This window comes from Diospyros lotus, chromosome 7, assembly GCF_014633365.1.
Source record: "Diospyros lotus cultivar Yz01 chromosome 7, ASM1463336v1, whole genome shotgun sequence".
In the NCBI taxonomy this organism is placed as follows: Eukaryota; Viridiplantae; Streptophyta; class Magnoliopsida; order Ericales; family Ebenaceae; genus Diospyros; species Diospyros lotus.
This window is the reverse complement of record NC_068344.1, coordinates 24,635,828-24,652,831: the sequence shown is the minus strand read 5'-3', so window position 1 is coordinate 24,652,831 and position 17,004 is coordinate 24,635,828. Positions and strand designations below refer to the sequence as shown.

General features: G+C 33.0%; 1 protein-coding gene and 1 non-coding gene across 2 annotated transcripts in view; one reads left to right on the top strand and one right to left on the bottom strand.

The window, feature by feature from the left end:
• The window catches only part of LOC127806457 (pentatricopeptide repeat-containing protein At1g08070, chloroplastic-like), a 48,165-nt gene that overhangs the window by 19,756 nt on the left and 11,405 nt on the right, over positions 1–17,004 (top strand). The window lies entirely within an intron of this gene.
• LOC127807028 (small nucleolar RNA R71) lies at positions 9,685–9,791 on the bottom strand. The gene has a single exon (XR_008024565.1). It is a non-coding gene; the product is annotated as a small nucleolar RNA R71 (small nucleolar RNA).

Sequence of the window (17,004 nt, the reverse complement as noted above, 5' to 3'; positions counted from 1 at the left end):
CCATATGCTTTTGGGTCGATTTTAGGTTGAGGGGTGAGGAATTTGGTACTTGGTTTGATACTTGATTTTGTGTGTAGGTCACAGGGTATCTTGCTATTTGGTATGGATTTAGGAGGATCGAATTCTAAGGTGTCAGACCCGGATCAGGTGGCACTGGACTTAGTTTGGAATCGTTGGGAGCGCGAGCTACTCCATACCCTAGGTGGTAAGCAGCATGATAGGGAATATGTGGTGAGTTTATTGTGGGGCATGGACCAAGTGTTCCTATTAACCACGCATGAGCACCTACGAGGGTACTCCGAAAAGCAAGTGCTTTTCGTGAGAAAGTATATGAATGAGAGATTGAGGCAACTCACTCGAATTCTAATGGAGGATGGGGCTCTTCGGGTCCACTACGACCAGTTTTCTAATGTTGTAGAGCGATAGGCAAAGCTTTGGGACTCGACTGATTTCGGAAGACAATGGGTATCATTTGCGGGATGTCCATCGGAGGCTGTGGTGCAGAGTCCTGTTCGCTTGACAAATGAATCCGTGGGACCCAACTCTAGTGTTGGGAGTGGCGGGGGATTGGTGAGTCTGACAGATGAGGCCACATCCCAAGCAGAAGGGGACGCGATGAGCACCACCTAGCGAGAGCATGCCTGGGTTAGCAAGAAAATGAGATAGGAAGTTGATTGTAAATAGGGTTTGTGTATGTATTTTCTTTTGGTTGTTGGTGTGGATGTAATCGTTATTATATAGGGTATGTGTAAATTATAGAAATGGGAATTTTGTGTAAACTCTCCTCGAGTATATGTGGTTATCTTGGTATGTGTATGGGAATAGATGAGGTGTGAGCCCTAGATGTAATATTTGTATTGTGCTATAATCGTATCAAAAAATATGGTAATGACTAATGCGTATGTATGCTTATGGGTAACCATGAAGGAAATAGGTGAGGCAGTAACGAGGCATAACAGGCAGTCGACCGTGGGTAAGGGAACTGTTGGCCGGTGGCCAATAGTCACCAGTTCTCTTCCTATCTATCGGTCTCTTAGCTGGGAGCTCAATATCTACTATGTGTAGCAATGGGAAGGTATGTTAGTTGCCACGAGGTTGGGTAAATAGAAAATCCCAAGTGGAATTGGGAAATTTGTGTATGTAGCCCAACTTGCTTGTTGTAATACGTGTATGGGTTACTCGTGTATATCTCTGGTGGTAGTCTATATCCGAGGATGGAATTGAAGTGTTTAGCTATACAGCTGAATGCTGCAATGTGATGTAGAATTAATGGTATTAGAATTTGAAGATGGCAAAATAAGGAAAAGAACTCATTGGTACGTTTATAGGCTGTGTAAATATGTGGACATTGAAGTTTTGTTCTTGGGTATGGCGAGCAAATAAATTGGAAGTCTCGTGTCTGGAAGGCCTAACCGCGATTTGATGATGACTGTTCTATGACGCTTGGACATTTACTCAGATGTGGAACAGGCACTGTGTAGGCAATGAAATCGAACTGTGTTAGTGATAGGTTGCAATCATTAAAGATTTGGAATTCTGGTGTAACTCTGAGTGGGGAGTTATCGTCTTGGTGACACGTGTGGTTGGGTTCTGAGGAAATAAGTAACTAATTGATCAAGACCTCCTAGATGGGGTCTAGGTGGTTCACTCGAGATAGTTATTAATGGTTGTGTTTATTATGGAAACTCAGAGGTGTTAGGCTCAGGCGAGTGTAGAGAGTATGTCAGGGCATGAGGGTATACTCAAGTGTATTTCTGAGAAGAGTTACCCTCTAAGCTAGAGACCGAGACTAGCAATGGATTGTTGTTTGGGTTCGTTAACGATGTAGCTTGACCAAGAGTGTTCCTTAAGATGTTTGTAAGGGCCCACTCTCGAATATTCCCGTTAGCATAGGATATTCGAAAAGAGGTCATCACAGAGATGATATAGAATAAACCATAATAAAACAAACAACTCAATTCATTACTAGCAACGGAAACTAATTTAAGGTTCAGTTACACTCCCAATATCTCATAAGTTTGGGGCTCGAAGGCCATACAAAATAATTAAGAGGCTCTAATGTTAACTAACAAAATAAAAATCATTTCATTTCAAGCCTCACCAAAATGCTAAATAGGATCTTCAAGTCAGGACGTGCCTCCGTACACCACTATCCCTGGGCCTTAGTCCCACTAGACTAGCCCCCGAAAACGGCCTTCCCTTTACCTGGAATGGCAAGGAAGATCAAGTGAGCCACAAGGCTCAGCAAGTTCGAGAAGCAATGAATAGCGAATAGGAATCAAGAATATGGTGACACCAAAAAGAGTAATCAAGAACTCCATAGTTTTATACAAGATTTGCAATTTATGACTTTATAAATTTCAATCTAAATGCATCATGTCACCATATATTACTATGCAAATGTGCATATGAAATTAAGTATCAGAATCAAATCTCGTAGGCTCGCACGCCATCAAACAACATATGCCAAAGTGCATCAAGAGGATAAAAACTCACATTCAATATGGAGCCAACCTGCCGGGCTATAGCCACCTCGTCCCGCGCCAGGTGCTTTAGGGTACCCTTCCCTTCGCGCAAAATAATAGGTGCGCAAAGTTTAATAATAATAGCATATACATCTTATTTTGACATGCCATTTATGAAATCACACAAGGTTACCACCCTTGATGCCTTGCTCTCAAATGCATAAATAAGTGCCCACATGATTTAATATCACATATTGATTACAAGTATATTTTCACGAGTAGTCTCAAATTTATTATTTGAGTTCCCATGCAGCTAAAAGAACCACATCAAGCAAATTAGCTCTATTGATCTTTACACACGCACATTTAATTTACTGACCATAACTAATGATAAAAATAAATAAATAATTAAGGAAGGTTTTGATATGCCTTCTCATAAATTTGGGCATATTCAAAATTATTTAAATGGATAACTTATGCCGTGGCAATATATAATGGCGCTAAACAAACATATATATATATATTATTGGTTGTATATATATATATATATATTATTAGGTGACTTCAATTTCCTGAACCTAATAATATATATATATATATATATTATGTGGGTGCCTTAAGTGCAAAACATAAGTAAACATTACAATAATTAAATAGGCGTGCGTATATATCTATATACGGTGCTGCAAGTAAGCATATATAATATGCAAAAGTGGACCGAAGCTGGGAGAGGGGTGGTTTTGCTCAATGAACTAGGGGCAGCTAACTTGGGCACAGATTTACGCATATAGAAGTGGGTTGCTCGGCTGGAACAGGAGATCCAAAATAACTTGAAAGTGTGTGTGTATATATATATATATACATACACAGTTTGAATTAAACACGGGGTATCCGAATAAACAAAGAGCGAGAGAGAGAGAGAGAGAGTGAGAGAGAAAAAGAGAGTGAGCTCTCCAACCAAGCAGGGGCATACGTATATGTATATATAGATGCAAGTGGGTCGTTAGCTTCGGTTGGTGCAGGGGCGACCAACTAGGTGATTACATATATATGTATATATGTGTAAGTGGGTCTTAGGCTCCGCTGGCTAGAACAGGGCAATCGTTACAATGGCGATTATATAACTATACAAGGGCTGTTAGCAATGTCAAAGAGAGAGAGAGAGAGAGAGAGCTTCCATTCGGCTAACCTCTCTGCTAAGCATCTATATGCATATGTATATGTGAGTATAGGTGAAAGTGGGTCAGGAACAGAAGCATTTAACAGAGGGTATATGCATATATATAAGTACTTATCTGGGTCAAATAAAAACAGGGGAGCACATGAACTGGTTGTATACCTATATATACATACATATATATATAATATAAGTGGGTCTCTGATTTCAGCTGGGCAATAATAGCTGTTCGTATATGTATATATATATATATATATATATAAAAATACAAGTGGGTCACTCGGCTGGCAACAAACAATTGCTCAAGAAGAAATAAAATATACAGGGATTACAAAATGTGAATGAGAAGGCAGAAAGAACTTGCCTGAGGTTGACTGAGCCTTCTCCTTGCTGAGCTTAAATGGCAGAGAAAGATATACAGCTGAGATGATAGCACAAGAAGGAGAAGAGGAAGAAGATGAAACTGAAATATAAGGAAGACGCTGAGATGATGAGGAAAGAAATGGAACAGTAGAAAAAGAAGATGATGATTTGCACTGTAATTAGAAGATTTTCACACAGAAAAAAGAGCGCGTACAAGTTGCACGCCAACTCCAATAAAATTATCATAATGCCCTTCTCCTCATATTATAGGCAGAAATATCTAGGGGCTTTATTGGCAAATGCTAATTTTTTTTTTCTTTTATTATTATTATTATTATTATTATTATATATTCATTACACCACCAATTTCATTATTTTTAAATTATTTATCTCAATGGGCCTAAGCCCACGCCACATATACTCCATATATATATATATATATATTAAGCTTATTAGGCTTAATTTTCCACCCAGGTCAATTCGTGACTTCACTAACTAATTAATTGAGGCCCATTACATTGTTTCTAATTTATTTTTTTTAAATTTGACCCATACATTTATTTTCACGATCATATGAACCATAAAATAAAATTATACAATTTAAAACTATTTCTATGCCCTCAAGGAAATTTACCATGAAATATTAAAATACTTAGACTCACATTTAAAATACCATTAAACTAATGTTAAGTGTTAAAACATCTAGACCCACTTTAGGGCCGTTACAATGTTCCTTAGGGTGTTCCCTGTAACCCAATTTGGGGTAAAATAGTCCATTTGACTTTGGCGACGGGCTGACTCTGGCGAGCACTAGCCCTAGCTGACTTTGGCGACGTAACAGGTGCTCGTCGCTGACTTTGGCGAGCACAAGCCTGCCCCCTCACCCCCCTCCCTCTCCTGACACTTACCCACTCCCCCGCTTTCCCCAATGCCCCTCTTCTTCCCTTTAAAGCATCCTCTCTCCTTCGTTCATCTCCATCTCCTCTCTACAATTTCTTCCTCACTGTTTTGCTACTAATTTAATTTCTTCTCTTAACTATTTTGCTCTTCTTGTCTCACTCTCATTGAAATCACGAAAGTGGTTTTATTTTGGTGTGATTTACATTCAAAACTTATTAAGAATTGAAGATATTTTTCATTTTTAGTTGTTAATTATTTGAGATTTAAATTACAATATTGAATGTTTCTTACATAATAGGTATTATTTGATTAATTGTTAAGTAATAAATAGTTGTTAATGTTAATATTCCTGTTAATGTTAATATTTCTTTTATTTATATTTATTACAATATTAAATACAGAGGAAGAAATTGATTAACTGTTAATGTTAATATTTATTACAATATAATCTGTTTATTTATATTTATTTCTGTTATTTATGTTAAGTAGTAAATTAAAATATTGAATGTTTATTATTGTTTATTTTATATTTATATTGTTATATTATATATATTATGATATATTCTATATAAATTATTATTATGTATTATGTGATTTAAATAAAAAATTTAAATTCAAAATAATATACAGTTAAAAAATTAGTGAGTGTGTTGAGGGATGGGGGGGGGGGGGTTGGGTGATATTAAATTATAAGAATAAGAATAGGATAAATGAATAAAAATATGAGGTTTAACACAGTAATTTCTTCTCTATGTGTCTTTTATATGTTAGATTTTAGATTACAAGAAAGATGAGAAATGAATAAAAATATGTAGATGATATTTTAAATAGAAAAGAAAATTGTAAATCAAAAAATATAAGAGTTTTTTGTAATTATTAATTTTAATATAAAAAATAATTATTCAATCTAAAAATATATATAAATTTTATAATGATTTTAAACAAATTTTAAAAAATTAAAATTTTTGAGTAAAATTTTATAATGATTTTAAAATTTCAAATTAATTTATCTCATACTCAATATTTTCAAATGCTAATGAATTGTGAGGCCAAAAATTAATGGTAAAGTTTGAAGCGTTATATAATCATGTCTCATATTTTGGGATATATAAAATATATAGGGTTTAATTAATGTTAAATTTAAATTATAAATTTAATTTTAATTATAAAAAATTATAATTAAATAATAAAAGGGGCCCGTTTTGGGGGCTTAGGGGTTCAGTGGGTGGGTGCAAGAGTGTTTTAATAATAAATTTTAAATAAATTTTAATAATATTATTTAGTATTAATTATAAATTTCTCTTCTTATTAATATTAATAATATAGTTAAATAATTTTAGTAGGTAAAAATAAAATTATTTTGCACAATGGGGGTTTTAAATGTATAATCTTAATAAATTTAGATAATAATACATAATTTTAATTAAATTAATAATAATCACAATTAGGATTTTAAATGTGGTGTGGGGGCTTTCGTTTACACTTAGTGATTTGGTTAATTGTAAATTTGAAATAAAATTAAAATTTGTAAAATAATTTATATTAAATTTTTATTATGTTATTAATATTACTATAAATTTGGTTGTTAAATAATTTTTGTAGGGCCAAATCAATATTTTCTTAATTAATTTAGATATTTTAACTTTAATTTTAATAAAAAAAATATTCACAAAATAAATATTTGTGTATTATTTTTGTTGTTAAGAATATAGCCTAATTTTTTAACTTAATTTTTTATTAAATCTCTTATTAGAATTTAATTTTTTAATTTTATTAAATATATTATAAATTAAAATATTAAATATATTTTTTTTTAATTTTTTAATAATGAATGGGTGGGTTTCAAGATTTAAGCAGGGTTTAACTCTAGGTTTAATGAAACTAATGTTAACAAAATTATACAATAATACATGATTGAAATAAATAAAAACTTGTAGTCTAGTTTAATTGTAAAAAATGATTAGTTTAATGATAAATAATATGTTTAAATATAACAATTCAATGTCGATAATATTGTTGTTGGGTTAGTTATTTATTTAATACAATTTAAAAATTATAACTACAAATATAATGTTATTATTTGGTTAAAACTTTTGTTACTTGGTAAAAAATTTAAAATAGTGTATGTCTGAAAGTGCAATTATAAATTACATTGGTTTGTAGTACTAAAAGATGGTTTTGTGAATTTTCAGGATAGTTTTTTTCGTCGTACATATTATTTAATTTAAAATAAAAATTCCATCGCATCATAAGTGAATTGATAATAGTTGTAACCCAAGAAGCGGCATGATTACTAGAGAATTTTATGAAAGTGTTGATGAGTTCATTCAATTTGTGTCTACCTAAGAAAGTTTATAAGATTAGAAGAAAAGTTAAAGTACCATTGTATGAAATTCGAATGTCTAAGGTTTAAATTAGTCAATGAGGTGAAAAAAACTTATGACCAATAAATGTGTGAATAAATTTCTTAGGGTAAATTTTTTTTTCTTTACTTGAGGACAAGCAATAATTCCCAGTATTTGATGTGAGAATTTATTCACACATTTATTGATCATAAGTAAGTAGTGTTTAGTATTTTATTTATATTTTATATAAAATTATTTAATATTTTGAGTGTCCTTTACATATATTTAATTTTTAATATTTTTTGTTATTTTACAAGAATACTGGTGTTTGAGTTAAAAAACTAAAAATAAAAAAATTAAATAAAAAGATGTTATAAAATTAATATTACAATATAAGTAAAAACTAAATATTATAAATAACTAAAATTAATATAATTAAAATTATATTAAATATTATATTGTCTATTATATTATTTATATATAATATATATTTTATATTATATATATTATATATATTTATGTGTGTGTGAAGTGGCGTGCGTGAGTCTGGGGCAGTGTGTGTATATAATAATTTATTAATATAATAAATGGAGTCCAATTGCAATTCAATTGGAACTCCATGCCCTACATATAAGGGGTTGGATTTGGCAGAGACTGGAGGTGGCTGTGGCGCACGGAAGGAATAGATTTTGGAGGGCAGAGGACTTGTGGGCGGCCATTAAAGGAATTGAGGATGGAGCAATGAGGCGTATAGTGAAATCAGATTCGGCAAGGGAGTGAAGGCAAGGGAATTAAGGGCTTTGCACAAGGGAAGATTGAAGTGGCACGCAGCAGCAACAGGCGCAAGTGCAAGTGCAGGCGGACACTGGCAGCCTAGATCTATTTTAGATCTGGGTTAGGGAATTTCCTCTTCTTCTTGATTTAATTAATTCTCTTAATGCTTTTACTGTTACTTTGGGTTTTAATTAATTATGTCATGAACTAATTTATTAAACTAAGGCCATATATTGGCTGAAACTATGATGATGCATTTTTTATAATTTTATGTGATTGAATAAATTGAGTTATGTTGAGTTGTGTGGTATTAGATTTAATGCTTGTGTATAATTGGCCACTATTTACATGATTTGATGCCTAATCTTGAGATCGAAAGGAGATAAGTTTGAGATTGCATCGTAGGTACCATACACCATAATGTAAAACCGACTAGAAATAGAATTCGGTTTCTTTGTGCGACTTTTAGCGATACGCTAGGAATTTCACAAATTGTAATGCGTTTTTATTTGGTTCAACTTTCATAGAAATATAGAAAGTTATTAAATGAGAATAGATTCGTTATAGCCTAAAAATAAGGTAACAAATGCATTAGGAGATTTCGCCGTCACATACTCAATTGATCAATTCATTTGCATAAAAATCTATGATTTGCATTGCATAGCTAGGTTCATACATGTGCCTTAATTATTAAAATCCACTGATTTCTTTGATTCAAGTTGCCTTCCAAATCAATTTTATTTCATTAATCTAATTAATTAATTTACTTTTTTTCTTATGTTTTTTATTAAACCTGAAATTTTTCATTGTCTAAATAATAAAGAAAGTTTAAAAATTTGGTATTTGAAATCTTTCCTTGTGGGAACAATATTCTTACTTACTATTATATTACTTGTTCGACCCGTACATTTGTGGTATATTTTAGGGTGATCAAGTGTTTGGCGTCATTGCAGGGGAAAGTATTCTTTAATATCAAATTAAAAATTTTCTTTATTAATTTAGACTGTATACATTTTTTTTTAGTGTCTTTGTCTTTTGTGATTTTTTTAATTTATTTTTTAAAATTTTATTATTATTTTTTTTTATTTTTTTTCTTCATTTTTTTGCCTATCTTACATTGTCTTGTTTTACATTGTAAGCTGAGTTGTGCATGCCAAGAAATCGTGGAGAAATTCAGCCATTTGATCCAGACATAGAAAGAATCTGCCGAGCAATAAAGAAAGGGATGAGATTAGCACGACAAGTAACAGTCATGGCAGAAAATCACAATCAGAACCAGAACCATGAGCAAAATCAAAGATTGCTACGTGATTATGCCATGCCAGACCCAGTTGGAGCTCAAGCCAGCATACTAAGACCAGCAGTCAATGCCAATAACTATGAGATCAAACAAGGACTCATCCAAATGGTTCAACAAGGACAGTTTGGTGGAAATCCAACTAAAGATCCTAATGCGCACTTAGCAAACTTTTTAGAGATACGCGACACCATCAAAATGAATGGCGTAAGTGAGGATGCAATAAAACTGATGCTGTTTCCTTTTTCGTTGAGAAATAAAGCTAAGGTGTGGTTAAATTCTAGAGCTCCAAATTCATTTATCACATGGGCAGCCGTATCACAAGCATTCTTGGGTAAGTATTTTCCACCAGGTAAAACTACTAAACTCAGGAATGATATTACTAGTTTTGTTCAATTTGATGGTGAATCTTTGTATGAGGCATAGGAAAGGTTTAAGGAATTGCAAAGACGGTGTCCACACCATGGTCTGTCTAACTGGTTGATTGTGCAAACATTCTATAATGGTGTATCTCATTCAGTTAGAATCATTATAAATGCTGCTGCAGGGGGTGCACTAATGGGTAAGTCTATAGAAGATGCATATGAGCTATTTGAAGAAATGGCTTCCAACAATTATCAATGGTCTAGTAAGAGAGGTATGCCTAAGAAATCCTCAGGTATGTATGAAGTTGATGGCATCAATATGTTAAACTCCAAGGTGGACAATCTTGTAAAAATGTTTGGTAAGTTAGGGAATGTCAATGCTATTTATTTTAATTTCAATTCTGTCAGTAATTGTGATTGTTATAAGAATTCTCACTTGGGTTCTGATTGTATGCAGGTGGAGCAAGCTTAGTATATTTCGAATTATAACATGCAGAACCAGCAAAATAACCCATATTCTAACAGTTATAATGCAGGTTGGAGAAATCACCTCAATTTTTCCTGGAGGGATCAGGGTGACAGTAGCAATTCTAGGCCTAGCAATCCTCCTAGTTTTCGACCCAGACCTCAAGAAGTGATGCAGCAGCAACTAGAAAGCAAGCCATCTTGGGAGTTAGCAATTGAAAAGTTAGCAAATGCCACTGCGGATAGATTTGAAAAGCTGGAGGCAAAAGTAGACCAGATGCCCAGTTTCAACAGAAATTTGGAGGTTCAATTGGGGTAGATCTTAAATGCCTTAAATTCGAGAGATCAAGGTAAGTTGCCCAGTAAAACTAAGGTGAATCCAAGAGAGGAAGTCAAGGCAGTGACATTGAGAAGTGGTAAACAACTTGGTGAGGTAAGTAGTAAACATGTTATAGGTGATATTGATAAAAAGAATAATGTTGAGATCAGTGATGAGAATGAACAAGACGAGATATCATCCCTAACACCACCTGTTAAACCTTATGTTCCTCCTATCCCTTTTCCTTAAAGGCTTAAACAAAATAAGGTTGACAAACAGTTTGAAAATTTTCTTGAAGTTTTTAAGCAATTGCGCATTAACATTCCATTTGCAGATGCTTTAGCACAGATTCCTGCTTATGCAAAATTTCTAAAAGAAATTATGTCAAACAAGAGAAAGCTGGAGGATTATAAGACCATTGCCTTGACTGAGGAATGCAGTGTTGTGATTCAGAAGAAGTTGCCACCAAAGATGAAGGGTCCAGGGAGCTTTTCTATTTCTTACACTATTGGTGAAATTAGTTTTGATAAAGTTTTATGTGACCTTGGTGCAAGCATTAATTTGATTCCCTTTTCTATTTTCATGAACCTTGGACTAAAAGAACCAACACCTACCACTATTTTTCTTCAATTAGCTGATAGAAGTATTAAATATCCAAAGGGATCAATAGTGGAAGATGTTTTGGTAAAAGTAGATAAGTTTATTTTTCCTATTGACTTCTATAATACCCCATATTTTTGTGAAGATGCCACGTATTTTAAGTGAGTTTAAAATACTAAAAAATATGTTTGACTTGACAATGAGTGACCAAATCAGTCGCAAGGAGTGCCCTAGATCTTAGATACCTGAGGATAAAGGTATATTTTTTACGAGCGTCCCGAGGTGAGATTTATGACGCTGAAAGAAATTAAATCAGAGACGGTTTTTCAGTTAAGCTAAGTTGTAGCCTAAAATAGCCGAATGATGGTAAGGGCCTTCGGGAAATCATACATATCGAGTAATTTTGATTTATTAATTTTGAGATTTTAAATATCTCGATAAATTTGATGTTTGAGGGTGTAATTGTAATTAAAAAATTATCCAAACGAAATAAGCATAAAATTAAGACCTTATGTGGTAAAATATTAAAGTTGAGGACTTGAAATAAGGGTTTAAAATAAGTTTAGGGAATTATCTTGGATCTCAAAAGTTCAATCCATTATAGTTTTGGATTTGAAAAGCCATTCAAATATATCTTTGAGTTTTTGGAGTCCATGGCTTAGATTGTGACAAGTGGCATAATGTGATTGGTTGGAGAAATCTATAAAAAGGTACCATGGTTTGTTCTCAAACCATTCAAGAGAGCTTTGAGGAGTGAAGCACTCTAAGTGGAGAAGGTTGCTCTAGAGAGAGAGAATGAAGTTTGGTAAGAAGGCAGGAAGAAAGTAGCGGAGAACGAGTCTCGTCGGAGTTGCGGGTCTTCGCCGGAATTCATCAAAATCAGTTAGAAAAAAGTAAGGAAAGTCTATTTTTTTATCCTGTAGAGGGGGAAGAGAGGGTCGCGTAGGTTCAAACGGGGGTCGAATCAGAGTTAAAACAAGGGAGATATGGCCGAAATACAAAAATGAGACGTTGCTATTTGGAATCTGGTGCTTGCGCGTGAGTTACATGTGCTGGAAAATGGCCGCGCATGAAGGCGCATGGCCCACCTTTCCAGGGCGAGTGAGAGGCCTATTTTCCTTCAAATTTTCCAGTTATGTCCCTACTTTAATGCCCTTCAACCCTATATAAAAATATTTAAGGTTAGGTTTACCAAAACGCATGTTTTCTGCAGAAACCTAGGCCGTTTGTTGTGAAATTATACCGTCAAAGAGATAAACCAATAAGGTGAGACTCCTATACTCCAAATCCTATTTTTTATTCTCTTATGAAAGACTTCTATTGCATGAGACGTGTTCGTGAAGTTCTTACACATAAACGCTTGTTATTCTCTTACGTGAAATCATGATACATATAAGAAATGTATTTTTCTGAAAATTATATGCTATTGGCTTTTTAACTGTTGCATTTATAAAATTCGTGTGGCCATACTGTTGTACCTATTTTTTGTTGGCCAAGGGCAAAAGTCGGATATCCCCCGAGAGGCGCTATGCGTGCGCCATCGAGAAAGCTCTCGTGGGGAAGACCGTGAGTTTAAGGAACAACGGATGTGGTGCTTGCATGAGTTCTATGAGGTCGGGCTGAAGTGACATGGTTAGGGACCTCCCGAGAGGCGCTATGCGTGCACCATTGAGAAAGCTCTCGTTGGAGGAGGCTAACGTGTTCACGAGGCATTTCGGAGTAGTTCTCATTGTCTTCTCGTACATTTTATACCTGATCATGCATCGATATAAACTATTTTTGGAGTTTCTCACTAGAAGATTCATCTTCTAATTGGACTATGTCCTTGGAATATTCAAACGTTCCAGGTTCGACGAGCGGCTCTAACGGGAAGGAGATAGCTGAAGAATTAGCTTAAATTACTGTCTGTAGCATGATTAGCATATTTTTGTTTATGTGCGAACCTATGTAATTTTGGATATGTTTAAGATATTCACTTATCACTTGCGAGAGATGATGTAATACATTTTGTAGACGTCTTGAACAATTTTATGATAAATAAAGCGTTATGGTTGTGAACCATATCAGGTTCGATCTAGCTTCCGTATTTGAAATTTTAACACCTGTCTTAACTATTTAATATTGGGTTTGTTAAGCTGAGAAGGTGAAAATTAGGGTTTTTTGGGGATATTGTGTGATGTATGGCAGCGATTGTGGTATGAAAAATTTTTATATTCCCGAAATCCTAAGTTATAGCACGTTCAAGAAAATTGGGGTGTTACAACTTCATTATTCTAGACATGGAAGAAGATTATGATATGCCCTTAATTTTAGGGAGACATTTTCTTGCCATAGGGAGAGCTTTGATTGATGTCCAGTAAGGAATACTTAGGCTTAGAATTTATGATGAGACAGTTACTTTCAATGTGTTTAAGGCTACGAAATATTTTAATGATAATGAAAAAGAAGTCTTAAGGATATATGGCACTAATGATTTAGTAGAGAGATTAGATGAGCCCATAGAAAATTGTATTGCTATTTTTTTTGAAGGGCATGAACAAATTTTAAATGCCAAGAACAAGGCTGGGGCCATGGGCTATTTGGGAAAAAAGTAAAAAGGTTGTCCATCCAAAAGAGACAAATGATTACTTTTGGATGTTTCTTCTTCTTCTTTAAAAGCCAAACCACCAAGTCGTGAAAAGGAAAAATTAATAAGGGTACTTAGAGAGCAAAAGAAGGGGATTGGATGAAAATTTGCTAACATTCAAGGAATAAGTCCATCAACTGGCACAAATTTTTGACAGAAGAAGGATTCAAACTTCCCTGAAGATGGAAACTTAGTCAAGCTAATGACTATAAACAAGCACTTCTTGGGAAGCAACCTAAGCACTTTTTCCTTTTTGTTTCCAACTTTTTTTTTTTTTGTTTTTATTATTTCATTTAGTTTTAATTGTTGAATAAATATGGCCAATAACCCATACTTGTGATGTCGTGCAAGTTCAAAAGAAAGGAAAATAAAGTTGATTTAGTTTGGACTAGCATGACTATTCGTAGTGTTCAATTATGTGGCCAGAGGAGTATTCATTTTTCATTCTCTTTCTTCTTTGTCTTTCACATTGAGGACAATGTGTTAAATAAGTTTGGGGAGGGTGGAATTATTATTTGTTAATATATGCTATTTGTTTTGTTTGGGTGTTTTTGATATTAAATTTTTTTGCAAAACTTATATCAAGTGTATATTTGGCCAACCCCTAAACTAGAAAGTTTTGTGAAAAATAAAATAAGCAGAACTTGTTTGTTGGAATCGTGATTTGCATTTGGATTCGTTATTATGTTTAACATTGAGTCTTTGATTTGGAATAAGCAATATTTTATAAAACAAGATTAAGTATACTTGGGTTCTAAGATCATTGAAGTACATGTTCTTTACGAAGTTGTGTGAGTTGTGTGACTATGCATGAAAGATGAATGCAATGCTTTTCTTGTGATTATTTCTTCTGAGCTAGGCCTAAACAGGGTTTAAGTAAATAGGGTGAATAATGTTGAGCGAGATAAAGCATAAAATGCACTCGTTCAGTTAAAAAAAAAAAAAAAAAAAAAAATGAGATGAAACATAAAATGTACTCGTTTAAGTAGGGAAAAAAAAAGAAAGAAAAAGGATGTTGAAAAAAAAAAAGAAAAAGAAATCCTACTTTGCTACATTTGTTTGTAGTAGTGAAAAGGGATGGTTGCAAGAATGGTTGTTGTACTATTCGATTGTGCGAGTTACATGATAAAACATGATTGAATTTAGAATTTTGTATAGATTTTTGAACTTAGGAATGTAAGTATGCTTAATTTTCTTTACTTTATTTGCTACTGATGCATTTTGGATTGAGGATTTAGATGTGGGCATAACAAAGGATTTGAATGTGATGAATGATTACAAATATATGTTTTGTGTTTTGAGTTTAATTTCTTTTTTTTTTTTTTTTGCTTGAGGACAAGCAATAATTCAAGTTTGGGAGTATTTGATGTAAGAATTTATTCACACATTTATTGGTCATAAGTAAGTAGTGTTTTTAGTATTTTATTTATATTTTATATAAAATTATTTAATATTTTGAGTGTCATTTATATATATTTAATTTTTAGTATTTTTTTTTATTTTACAAGAATACTATTTGGTGTTTGAGTTAAAAAATTAAATAAAAAGATATTATAAAATTAATATTACAATATAAATAAAAAATAAATATTATAAATAATTAAAATTAATATAATTAATATTATATTATCTATTATATTATTTATATATAATATATAATATATTTTATATTATATATATATATGTGTGAAGTGGCGTGCGTGGGGCTGTGTGTTTATATAATAATTTATTAATATAATAAATGGAGTCCAATTGCAATGCAATTGGAACTCCATGCCATATATATATATATAATAATAATAATAATAACATAAGGGGTTAGATTTGGCAGAGACTGGAGGTGGCTGCGGCGCATGGAAGGAACAGATTTTGGAGGGCAGAGGACTTGTGGGCGGCCATTAAAGGAATTGAGGATGGGGCAAGAAGGCGTACAGTGAAATCAGATTCGGCAAGGCAGTGAAGGCGTACAGTGAAATCAGATTTGGCAAGGCAAGGGAATTAAGGGTTTTGCGCAAGGGAAGATTGAAATGGCACGCAGCAAGCGAACGCTGGCAACCTAGATCCAGTACCTAGATCTATTTTAAATCTGGGTTAGGGAATTTTCTCTTCTTCTTGATTTAATTAATTCTCTTAATGTTTTCAGTGTTACTTTGGGTTTTAATTAATTATGTCATGAACTAATTTATTAAACTAAGGTCATGTATTGGCTGAAACTATGATGATGCATTTTTTATAATTTTATGTGATTGAATAAATTGAGTTATGTTGAATTATGTGGTATTGGATTTAATGCTTGTGAATAATTGGCCACTATTTACATGATTTGATGTCTAATATTGAGGTCGATAGGAGATAGGTTGGAGATTGCATCGTAGCTACCATACACTATAAAGTAAAACCGACTAGAAATAGAATTCGGTTTCTTTGTACGACTTTTAGCGATACGTTAGGAATTTCACAAATTGTAATGCGTTTTCATTTAGTTCAATTTTCATCAAAACATAAAAAGTTATTAAATGAGAATAAACTCGTTATAGCCTAAAAATAGGGTAATGAATGCATTAGGAGATTTCGCCGTCACATACTCAATTGACAAATTCATTTGTATAAAAATCTATGATCTGCATTGCATAGTTAGGTTCATATACGTGTCTTAGTTATTAAAATTCACTGATTTCTTTGATTCAAGTTGCCTTCCAAATCAATTTTATTTCATTAATCTAATTAATTAATTTACTCATTTTCTTCTGTTCTTTATTAAACCTAAAATTTTTCATTATCTAAATAATAAAAAAAAATTAAAAATTTAGTATTTGAAATCTTTTTTCATGGAAACAATATTTTTACTTACTATCGCTTTCTCCATATCTTGAAGTGAAGATGGACAAGAACATCAATAGAGAAGTGGCGGCTGTGAATAAAGATAATACATTTGAAATGGCAAAGATGATGAATGCACTTTCTTTAGAGAAAATGGGGAGGCCAGTACTGCCGTCATTGCCACCGGGAACAGTGATTGTAGCTGCAAACCCTATAGTGGCAATCAGGGATGCCACAATGGTGCATGAATTTACTGCTTCTTTCATCCATTTCTCTCCTTCACGTACTAGGTCCTTGTGTTTTTCAGTAAATAGGATTGTAGGAATTTCTCCATATCTGTTTTTTTTCAGTCTATATTTGGGTGGCGCAAATTTCTCGACTTCCTAAATGAGAAGCGTAATTAAAAATGTGTTTTGTCTTCTTTTATCATCAGTAAACTCATTTAAGATTCTAAGTCATGTTTTCCTAAATAATCATTAAACCAAATT